Source organism: Caretta caretta, chromosome 2 (genome assembly GCF_965140235.1).
Source record: "Caretta caretta isolate rCarCar2 chromosome 2, rCarCar1.hap1, whole genome shotgun sequence".
NCBI lineage: Eukaryota > Metazoa > Chordata > Testudines > Cheloniidae > Caretta > Caretta caretta.
The window spans coordinates 121,937,344-121,949,743 of record NC_134207.1 but is presented as its reverse complement, the minus strand read 5'-3'; positions in this window follow the sequence as shown (position 1 = coordinate 121,949,743).

Below are 12,400 nucleotides of genomic sequence, written 5' to 3'. Positions count from 1 at the left end.
ACTATGCAAAGGACACAACACTGCTTTCCTTGCAGTAGAAAACTCCCATTTGAAGTCAGCTAGAGTTTTGGCAGAGCACCACAGGACCAGCTCAACTGGACAATATGAGCCCATCAAATGAATTTGTAAACCAAATAATATTATGTCAATTTTTATCTTCTGATCTCAGAACTTTTTAAACGCAGTTAATGAAGCTAGTCACCAGGCACTATGACAGTAGAGTTTAGAAGTTGGAGGCTGTGTGGAGGTGAAATCTTTCAACTCAGGATCAAGGTGCAGGATACATGGGCTGGAATAGCAGCTGCTGCCCCTCTGCATCAGTTACACAGGATGCTGAAACCACCATTCAGATCAACAAAGCTACCCTGATTTACACAAGTATGGATCTGGCCCAAAGTGGCTTGTCAAACTCCACAGAGAAAGTCACCAGAAGAACTTGAAGCAGAAGTCTGGAGACCTTTCTCCAAGTTCCATGAATAATGCCAGACGCATGGCCCCCCACATAGGCTTTAAAAGCCTAGGAAACAAGTATTTCTTCCTCCCCCATGAATACTAGACTATCCTGCGGTAATGGTCCCAAACAGAAGTGACTATAATGACACAAGAGCATTTTGGGGTATTATAGTCCTAAACCCTGATTATGCATTGGAACAAACGAGTGTGATGGATCTGTGTGTCCATGTGGAGTCACACTGAAATCAATAGGACCCTGCATAGGTGCAGGTGTCCATGCTAGTGCATGCCAGTGTATGTTTAGGGTCTTATATTTTTGCTATTTTATTTTTTTTATATATATATATATATATATATATATATATATATATATATATATAAGACTGTTGCTATGTCTCAGCTTTGGGTGCCTTCAGTCTGCCCCAATGGGTTTCTTTTGGAAATATTAGACCTCTGCACTGCACTAGGTAGTGATGATGGTTGGCAAGGAAGATATTTTCTCTAAGAACATAAGAACGGCCATATTGGGTCAGACCAAAGGTCCATCTAACCCAGTATCCTGTCATCAGACAATGCCAGGTACCCCAGAGGGACTGAACAGAACAAGTAATCATCAAGTGATCCATCCCCTGTTGCCTATTCCCAGCTTCGGGCAAACAGAGGTTAGGGACACAATCCTATGTGTCCGATGAAGTGAGCTGTAGCCCACGAAAGCTTACGCTCTAATAAATTTGTTAGTCTCTAAGGTGCCACAAGTACTCCTGTTCTTTTTGTGGATACAAACTAACACGGCTGCTACTCTGAAACCCATCCTGGCTAACTGTAGTAGTCTGTCATCAGGCCTTTCACATACTCTCAGTGTGTGTGTGTGTATGTGTGTGTATATATATATATATATATATATATATATATATATATATACCTCTGGCAAAAATAAAATACACATATAAAATAACAGCTCCCTGCATGTGTCTGCAAAGCAAACATACATTTTAAAAATGTGTTCACTTAGATGCATGTAATTAAAATATGTTGATTGGGTAGGAGGGAGTTCAACAGGGGACATTCATAATTCTTCATTAATTTGATAGCCAAACCTTTCTCTTCCCCAATTATTTCAAAGAACCTGTTCACAGTAAATGTCCTTTGAAATTTTTTAATGCTACTTCAATATTACCCAGAACTTCAAAACACACAGGGCTTCTCTTTATTTTTAATTATTTTCAAATTAATTATTTTCTGAATCCTTTCAACCTGTCCATTTGTTCAATAAAAGAGAATTTTAATTTTTAAAGGCCTCCCAAAACTTCCAGAGACTGCTTTATGGGTTGCTTTTAATGAAAGGCCTTGGAAAGGGACTAGAGATTTCCATAGTCCTCTTCAGCCAAAATAAGAAAAAGAAATCACTTCATGAGCTGTGACTCACTCACATCTCCTACGTACAACAGGTATTAACTTGGGAGCTAAGCCAACTTGTTCTTGGATTGCAGAACAGAACTGTATACAGAAACTATGAGCCAGCCCATGTTAGGTGCTGAGCACCCTTAATTCTATTGATTTCATTGAGAGTTAAGGGTGCTCATCACCTGGCAAGACTGGGGCACAAAGGGCTGTACCCTTGCACCATTTAAGGGCCTAATACAAAGCTCACTGAAGGACTTCAATGGGCTTTGGGTCAGGCCCTAAGTCAATGAAAGTTTTGGCGCTAACTTCAGTGAGTGCAGCACGTGGCCCAAAGTGATAGAATTATAAAATAAGGAAGGTTTATTCAGTGGCTCACAACTTTTAGGTGCTATTGTTACATCCAGAAACTTCTTTCTCAGCGTAGCTTTTGTTGTACCAAATTGGCAATGTTACTACTTGCCCTGAGCTCATGGCAATGCTGGGGTGGTGGGAAGGAAAGCTTCAGATTTGTAATGGTTACAAGCCTAGTTTGTTATTCCTTAAAGCATTGTAGCCTGTTGCATAAGGAAATAAAAATGAGAGACTAATAACACTGGAACAAGGCAGGTAAGGTATAGATAGACATTGTGCAGTTCTTCCCCAACCAATGCTTCTATGCGTCTCTGCTATCCCACTACTGCCATATTGTCATTTATACACAACACACACACAGCTTGCTAGTACACTTATATGGGATTTGAGGCCTTTGACATCTAGTAGAGGAAGCAAAGCACCTGTAATAAGAAAGCAACAAACAAATTCACTACCTTTGATAGATCAAAGAAGGAACTAGATGCAGAATATCTGGAAGGTTATAGAGTAATTGCATCCACCCCTGTTTGCAAAGAGATAATGCCACAATTTACCATGCACTGCCATAAATGTAGGGACTTTGACCTAATTAGATGTGATGCCTGACAACTGAAGACAGGCGATGGTGAAATCTTCAGGGTGTTCTTGCTCCTTCACAGACAAAGTTTTAATGCTTTCACAGAGGAATGATATGAAGATTCCTCTACGTGAGACAGAGAAAATTGCTTGAAAGCTAATCACCCTCATTTTAATGACATTCCAGTTGTTTGGCTAAGGGATAGTAGATGAGGCATAGGATGAGGAAAGTTCTCAACCCAGACAAAGCTATGTCTGTTTTATATGGTATCTCTGTGTTACACTGTGCAAAATGTTACCTACCAAAGCATTATGTCAGCAGTTTCTTTGTAATCAGTTTGATTGTTCATCCATCCATCTCACTTCATGGGTAGCATCTCAAAACCACCAGACTGCTGAAAGGAGCTTATTTAACTGGCACCAAAATTTTGTTGGGTTTTTATTTTTGTTATATTTCAGCTGAGAGACCTTAGAAAAACTGATGTGAGAAGCAGTTGTGAGATGCTCAGCCACTTCTCTCTTATGCCAGATTTGAGGGCCTAAAAGAAACATTTATGTGGCAGAGGGTATTTTTTGTATGGCTGCTGTCTAGAAGTTTAGGAGCTTGGAATGTTAGACATAGTCCGGGGGGTAAAGGGGGGATGAATTAGCAGATAGATTATCAAAGGTGCCTGGTAAATGTCACTTGTCACATGAAGCTGCAGTTTATCCCATGGCTAGCACTACTGCATACAAATGCACCAGGGATAGTTTCTGGTGTTCTACAGTACCTTTATGTACTCCCTTCATCATCTCTCTGAAATTTTACAAAGTGTTTTTTATTATTTATGTGTGGTGTTTTCCCATTGCAAGTATGTTCATCTGCACAGTTCTTAGTTCTCCCATACTTGCTGTCATCCAAGTAGCTTATGAGATCACTACACAATCTGAGAAAGAGACAGGGAGGGAATAGTACTTATAAAACATGGCTTTTTCAGTCACTTTTCAAAGGTCCATATTATCCCAACACCAGAATGCTCCTTTGCAGATCATTCTAAAAACAACATTAACTCCCTCTTCCCTCTACCACACCCTCTGCTCTCACCCAGTACTTCAGATAGTACCCTGTTTTACCAGCTTAACTTAACTGCAAGCCGGGGATGGATTTCCTAAACCATTAAAGAGAGAGGAGCAGAACTGATTTATCCATTTTGTCCCATGTTTAATGATGTAGGGGCCAAAGCAGGCAACACCTTTTTGAGCTATCTCATCAGCTGTCAACTATTAGCTTCTCTCAGATGTTCATTAAACATTACAGTCATTCAACAGGTAGGGATGAAACACCTTCCTTGAGAGTAGAACCAGGCGTGCAGCACCATTACTGTTTCCAGGCTGCAGATGGACAAGCTACCTAATATATTTGCAACAAGCTGTATTGCTTTGCTGAAGACAGAATACTTACCCACCTGGACAATGTTTCACAACCAAAGGTATCTAAGTGAATTCATCTCTATCAACCATGCAAACATAACTGTATTTTGTACTGTTTAACCATTCCCTCTTTCTCCAGCTTTTGACATAAATTATGTCCTTTTATGGTTTGTTCCCTTGACTAAGCCTGCTTGTCACAACTCCTGTACAAATGGGTGGATATCACTTGATCCTTGTGTATGTATTATTTAAAAGTTTCAAAAGATGAAATAAACACAAAGCTCAAGACTGTCAGGAGCACATAACCCTCATCTGTTTACAAAGATTGCTCTTCCATTGATCTCTAGTTCTTAGGTTACATTGTTTACCCCTCTTGTCATTGACTGACAGAAAACTTCATAGGTCACATTATTTCCCTTAGGTATCTTAGTTACAATTTAAGTAACACTAGCCAAGCTTGCCCAGTGAGATTCTTTCTTCTTACCATCCTTAGTAATGGACCTCTTCATGGAATGTTTGTAGTTTCTTATATACAAAGGTAAGTTATGTGAATTTTCATAGTTACACAGTATATCAATGGCAGAGCTGGGACTACAATCCAAGAATCTTGTTCTATTTACTAGATACAGTATTAGTGATAAAAGTGTATCAGAGTCATTTACACTTCCTGGAGGCCTAGAGTACTATTAATATAAAGTAATCATAATACTTGCATTATGGGATATTTTTAAGGTACACAGTTCACTAATAGAACAAGTTTTCTTCCTCTTTACTGAATATAGCTTTCAGCTGAGGGCTTTTTAAAAAGCCAGATAGCATAGTTAGGTCAAACTAGATGATCACAATAGTCCAGTCTGGCCTTGGAATCTATGAATAGTTCATTACTATTACCAGTTCACTTTCTGCAGCTGTGAAGGGATGTACAGTTTATGTATTTCTAGGATAGATCGCCTTTCATCATGGTGCAAGGTGTACCTTATAATATCCTTTTGCTCTTCTCCCTTGCATGCTGGGAATTAACCGGTCTCCCACCAATGTACAGTTTTGATTCAGGAGACCACTTAACTTCATTCTATGCAGGATGGCACCTACGCTGGTGCTTCACCTTCAGAAGAGGTTTTAAATCCCATTTACCTCAATGAAATTTAAGCATGTGTTTAAGTAGCATCCTGAATATGTATGCTCTCCTGAATCTGGGCCCACAGTAGCAGTAATTCTGTTGAAGTCAATGAAATTACATTGTTGAAAACTGGTGCAAGAGGATTCAGGCCCTATAATTTATATCTCAAGATTAGTGATGCAGATTGAGTTAATCATTTGACTCGTTCCCAAGACTTTCTCCCCAGCCTGGGGGGGTGGGTGAGGGGGGAGTGCAGTGATAAAGAAAGAGAGTCTTACCTTTGCTATTAAATGACAGACTCCTACATTTTATTAAGCAGAGATTAGGTGTTGAAGCAGATGGTTGTATTTTTCTTGCACATGGCGACAATGGTCACTAGAGGGCAGCGTTGTTGTTTTTCTCATTTAATGGAATGTTCACTTCAATTTGTTTATCGAGTAACTGGAAAGTCAAATTCTTTGCGGAATTATCGTAAGTGTTTATTTGTGTTTCTGTTTGCACAGCTTGAGGGTCAGATTTGGGAAAAGGAGAATAATGGAGGTTCTATGCTCAAGCTACACACACTGTCTCAGGCTCTACTCTTAAGCCGGATGTTACGATAAAACAATTAGTGATGTGGTTATAGATTCATAAAGTATAAAGCCAAAAGGGACCACTTGGGTCATGTAGTCTAACCTCTGTATAACACAGGTCACAGTCCTTACCTGAATTAATTCCTGTTTCAAATAGAGCATATCTTTTGGGGGGCTGAGGAGAGAGGGGAATCCAGTCTTGATTTCTAAAAATGGCCAGTGATGAATAATCCATCATACCCCTCAGAAAATTGTTCTAATGGTTAATTACCCTCACTGTTAAAAATTTGCACCTTATTACTAGTCTGAATTTGTCTAGCTTCACCTTCCAGCCATTGGAAGTTGTTATACCCTTCCCTGCTAGATTGAAAATCCCCCTATTATCAAATTTCTGTTTCCCCAAGTGGATACTTTTAGACTGATGAAGTCTTCTTTTAAACTAAAGGAATTGAGGTCCTTGAGCCTTTCACTATGGCATGTTTTCCAATCCCTTTATCATTCTTTTGGCTCTTCTCTGAACCAGCTCCAATTTGAATTGGGAACACCAGAATTGAGCACACTATTCCCACAGTGATCACATCAGTGCCAAGTGCAGTGATAATATAACCTCTGAACTCCCATGCAAGATTCCTCTAGTTATGCATCCAAGGATCACAGTAGCCCTTTTGGCCACAGCATCATACAGGGAGTTCATGGTCACCTGATGATCCCATGTCTTTTTCAGAGTCATTTCTTCCCAGGGTAATATCCTCCATCATGTATGTATGGCCTGCATTCTTTGTAACATTCCATTAATGATGATGGAATTGAAATTGTAATAATTAGACTCCAGAATTAATCACATTGAGATGAGGGCCCAGTTCACACTTATCTGAGTTATTGTTTTAGTTCATCTGAAGACTCACCGAAGACAGTGATGCATTAGGCCAGTCAGAAGGTTCTAACCAAGCCATCAAGGGCTAGAAATGTATGTTTTTTGTCAAAGCTTAAATGCTGGAGGAACTGATAAGGCCAGCAGAGAACTGTTGGTATGGAAATGCAATGGCCCAATCTGATCTCTGTGAATCGAGAAGTCTGTGTGCAGTTCAAGGGGAGGAAACCATAAACAGCCAGTGTTTGGGCAAAACAGGCAGTAACCCTGTCTTATCAAACTGCCGTGAAACTGCCTTTACTATAAAGATGGTGACAATGAAAAAAAACCCCTAAAAATACTCGATTTGCCCATGAAACACATGCCTTCCCTGGGGTTAGTGGAATGAATTAAAATGAGAATGAAGAACTGAGAAAAATTAATCTGTCACTCTCACTTGTGTTACAATAGGGGCCCAAAGGCTCCAACCAAAACTGGAGTCCCGTTGTGCTAGGCACTGTACAAACACACATTAAAAGACAGTCCCTTCCCTGAAGAGCTTACTCTCTAAACAGAAGAGAGAGAGAAGGGAAATTGTGGTGTGGAGTGAAAGTCATACAGTAGGTCAGTGGCAAAGCTGGGACTAGAACCCAAATCTCTTGACTCCCAGTCAATTGGCCTAGCCACTAGACCCACTGCCTACCCAATTATGGCACTCTAGTATTGCATAGATCAGAGGATGTGTCAAACATTTACAAAAGTTAATTGATGAGAACATGAATATGAGAACAATTCCCTCATTAACGTAGTCAAGCAACAACAAATTTTTGGGATGACAGGAGGACAAAACTGTCGCCAGCAAAAATTACAAAAGGACATAGTAAAAGCAAAGCAGGTGATAAAAGGTTGTAATTACAGAGTCATTGGAGTAGGGGGACTGGGCCTTGGGCATCCTACCTCAGGTGCCCTAACCACCAGGCTATAGAATCAATCTTACTCTTCTTTAGGAGGCTCCCTGTCTAGCATGCTGGCTTTTGTGGATTGGATTCTTTGGTGCCTCTCTCTCCCCATTTATCATACATGGAGCCTTGGTGCCTAACTCAGGCTTTGTGGATCATATTGTTCCTGTGATTTTTCTAGGTATCTAGGTTCCTTGGTGGATCCTGGCCTAATGGACCATTGGCTTGATTATCCTGTTGACTGCATTCACACAACTCCCACTGAAGTGGGATAATTGACCCCATGATGTTCCGTGGATAGTGTACCCTACTTCCACACAGGTAAGTGAGATTTCACGGATGTCAGGCTAGCAAGGGCCTGTGGAACTGGTACTCAGTCTCAATAGACAAGGGAGAGTTATGAGGAGCTTCTCTCGTATTCAGTTTATAGTAACTTTTTTTGGGGGGGGTCACTTAAACAGAGACGATAAAGAATGGAATTAAATAGGAAACAATGCAAATAGATAATATTATTAATTTGTTAAGCACCAATACTGTGCTTGAACACACAGTATTGCCATTCCTAAGAGGCCCTCAAATCTTGAGTGGCTTAAAAATCATGAGATGTTTAAAATAATAACAAATGTTGGGTTCCTTTTCTTTGCCTTCTGGTTTCTGCTGCACTTGCTTTTCTCTGCAACCATTAGAGCTGGAAACTTGCTTTTTGTTCTGAATAAACAAGCTCATGATTCCTGCTTCTGGTGATGACAGTTGGCAACACTGCAAATACAAAAGCAGTCTGTGCCCCCCAAGAACAAAGGTCCAAACGTCCTACTCAGACTCTGATTCCTGCTCTCTTTTCATGAGTGCCAGGGAGAGCTTTCTTGGCAAATGCCATATCCTGGTTAATCAGAAAAGCCCATGCTCAGATGCTTGAGTCTCCAGAAAGTGAGATTTTGGGCAAATAGCAACGGTGTTAGCAGGGCAAAATGGACATTATGGGATTAAAAATCATGGGGTAAACATCGGAGAGAGGTTGAAATGGTTTCATTTCTTATTGGAAGTAATAGACAAAAGGAGATAGGTGGGAGGGAAGTAGTTATGGGCTATACACTGGAAAGCATTTGCCACTGAAAGATATTAATGATCTGAGAGTGGATTACAAATCCACAAGGGAAATTAGAACTGAAAATGGAAAAGACAGAAAGCTAGTCTGGGGGATTTGTGTCAGGTTAAGTTGTCAACATTTAGAGATGGATGGACACTGTGGCTCAAGTAAGGAGGAATAAAAAAAACAAAGAAAAATAAAAAGCTGTATGGTACAACAGTGCAGTGAGTCCCACTGTACAGTAGTTAAGATTATCAGTATTTCTATTGTAACCTCTATTTTCATTGTTATGCAACTTGGCCTTCAATATGTTCCAGGATGTGGTGGGGCAGCTTGTTTGTTTTACAAGCTTTCAGATAATTTTTTCAGCTATTTTGACATTATCAGAAGACAACTATTGTGATTTACATGACTTGATTTTTACTGAGATGAACCTGGCCCCAAAAGGTAGTACTGTCTGAAGGTGGCTCAAAGGCTTTTCGAAAATGAGTTGGTGATTGGGCAAGTTAAGCAGTGGGGTAGGAAGAGGGTCATACTGTAAAACTTGGGGGTTTTTTTTAGAGCACCAAGTCTGGATCAGATTGATCTGTTTTGATCCTGCCTCTGCTTCTCATCAGGAATCTATTATGAGATGTAATTGGTGGAAAAGAGCACCTATTTTTTCCCATCCAGCAGAGTGCATACTGCCCTTAACTTCTGACAATAACTTGGGCAAGTAAAAAGGCCACTAATTTTGGGATCTTCAGGTTTTGAATGCTCAGTATGTGACAACTAAATGAGGACCCAAAAGCTGAGGCATTCAGAATTTGGAGTCAAATCCCTTCTCCTACTGAATCAGTGGAAGATTTTCCATTGACTTCAGTAGAAACATGTGAATTTTTGGATGCTAACTAATAATCATTCAAAAATTCACGTTTATCGAGATTTATCCAAACTGATTTGGAAATTGGTCCAGAAACTCACGAGAATGAGATTTCTTGTGGGTTCTTCAGCATTTTTTTATTTCAGCTGTATGGGAAGCACAGATCCACTAGGGCTGTCTTTTTTCTGTTTCAGTATTTCTTCCAGTTCTGAAAGCGTGATGTGCTGAAGTGTATGAAAAAGGCTTAAAATAAATTTACCAAACAAATAGCATAGGTCAGGAGTAATCAAGTCATTACAAGCTAAATGCTGTTTGATATTGTACATGAAATAAGTGGAGGGTTTGCAGCATTTTTCCACAGGCGGGTGTCTACATCACTAGAATTAACTTTATATATAGCACTACAGGTGGTCTCCGCAGAGACAGCCATGGATGGAATGGGAAAGAATGGCAAATGAATTTCCTCTAGTACCAGGTGGGGTAATGTGTGCCGAGCTGTCTTGTTGCTGTTTCTCAATATGCCACCTTTCATGGGCCAAAAAAGTCACTTTAAAAAATAAGCTACCAGAGAGGATAATTTGAGTTCACTTACCTCCATCCTCCCAGTCAGCTGATCACAGTTAGCCTGACAGCCTGCGAGAGAGTGAGGTGGGAACCAGAGAATTGAATAGGGGAAGGATAATTGGAGAGAGCCTTAAAAATACACTTAAAGCAAGAGATCCAAATGCAGGTGACCTACCCAGGTAAGGGAGACATAGAAGTTCACAAGCAAGGCTGTCAACCCCGCTTGCACTGTGATGAGCAGTTACTCAGGTAGTTAATGGACTGCCTCATGTGAGTAGCTATTTCCCAGTGTGAGTGAGGGCTTCACAGTCAAGTACTTCATTCATTCGTAGGGTATGTTTACACTACAAAATTAGGTTGATTTTATAGAAGTCGCTCTTTAGAAATCGATTTTATACAGTCAATTGTGTATGTCCCCACTAAGCGCATTAAGTCGGCGGAGTGCATCCTCAATACCGTGGCTAGCATTGACTCATGGAGCAGTGCACTGTGGGTAGCTATCCCACAGTTCCTGCAGTCTCCGCTGCCCATTGGAATTCTGGGTTAAGCTCCCAATGCCTGATGGGACAAAAACATTGTTGCAGGTGGTTTTGGGTACAAGTCAACAGTCTCCCCTTCTTCTCTCTCTTCCTCCCTCCCTCCATGAAAGCAATGGCAGACAACCCTTTCACATCTTTTTTTCTGGGTTACCCGTGCAGAAGCCATAGCATGGCAAGGAGAAACACACTGCTGTTGTGAGCATTGTAAACACCTTGCGCATTATTCTGGAGTATGTGTAGAACCGGACTAAGAGACGCCAGCATGAGGATGATTGTGAGGAGGACATGGACACAGACATTCCTGAAAGCATGGGCTGTGGCAATTGGGACATCTTGGTGACAGTGGGGCTGGTTGATACAGTGGAACGCTGATTCTGGGCCCGGAAAACAAGCACAGACTGGTGGGACCGCATAGTGTTGCAGGTATGGGATGATTCACAGTGGCTGCGAAACTTTTGCATGCGTAAGACCACTTTCCTTGAACTTTGTGTGCTGCTTTCCCCTGCCCTGAAGCACAGGAATACCAAGATGAGAGCTGCCCTGACAGTTGAGAAGTGAGTGGCGATAGCCCTGTGGAAGCTTGCAACGCCTGACTGCTACCGGTCAGTCAAGAATCAATTTGGAGTGGGCAAATCTATTGTGGGGACTGCTGTGATCAAAGTAGCCAATGCAATCACAAATGTTCTGTTATCAAGGGTAGTGACTCTGGGAAATGTGTAGGTTATACCAGATGGCTTTGCTGCAGTGGGGTGCCCTAACGGTGGGGCGATAGATGGAACGCATATTCCTATCTTGGCACTGGACCACCTTGCCAACCAGTACTTAAGCCACAAGGGATACTTCTCAGTGGTGCTGGTGGATCACAAGGGACATTTCACTGACATCAACATGCGATGGCTGGGAAAGGTGCATGACACTCACATCTTTAGGAACTCCGGGCTATTTGAGCAACTGCAAGAATATTCTTCCCAGACCAGAAAATTACCGTTGGGGATGTTGAAATGCCAATAGTTATCCTTGGGGTCCTAGCCTACCCCTTGCTCCCATGGCTCATGAAGCCGTACACAGGCAGCCTGGACAGTAGTAAGGAGCAGTTCAACTATAGGCTGAGCAAGTGCAGATGGTGGTAGAATGTGCCTTTGGACATTTAAAAGGTCACTGGCGCTGTTTGCCGACTAGTTTAGACCTCAGCACAACCAACATTCCCCTTGTTATTGCTGCTTGCTGTGTGCTCCGTAATATTTGTGAGAGTAAGGGGGAGATGTTTATGGTGGGGTGGGAGGTTGAGGCAAATCGCCTGGCGTCCAATTTTGAGCAGCCAGACACCAGGGCTATGAGAAGAGCACAGCTAGGTGTGCTGCGCATCAGAGAAGCTTTGAAAACCTTTTCATGACTGGCCAGGCTACGGTGTGACAGTTGTGTGTGTTTCTCCTTGCTGCAAACCTGCCCACTTTGTTGATTTTAATTCCCTGTAAGCCAACCACCCTCCCCCCTTCAACCACAGCTGGCAAAGGAAATAAAGTAACTATTGTTTTGAAACCATGCATTCTTTCTTTATTAATTAAAAAAAAGTGAGATAACTGACAAGGTACCCGGGTCGGGTGGGGTGGGGGAGGAGGGAAGGACAAGGCCACATTGCTTATTGTAGCCACA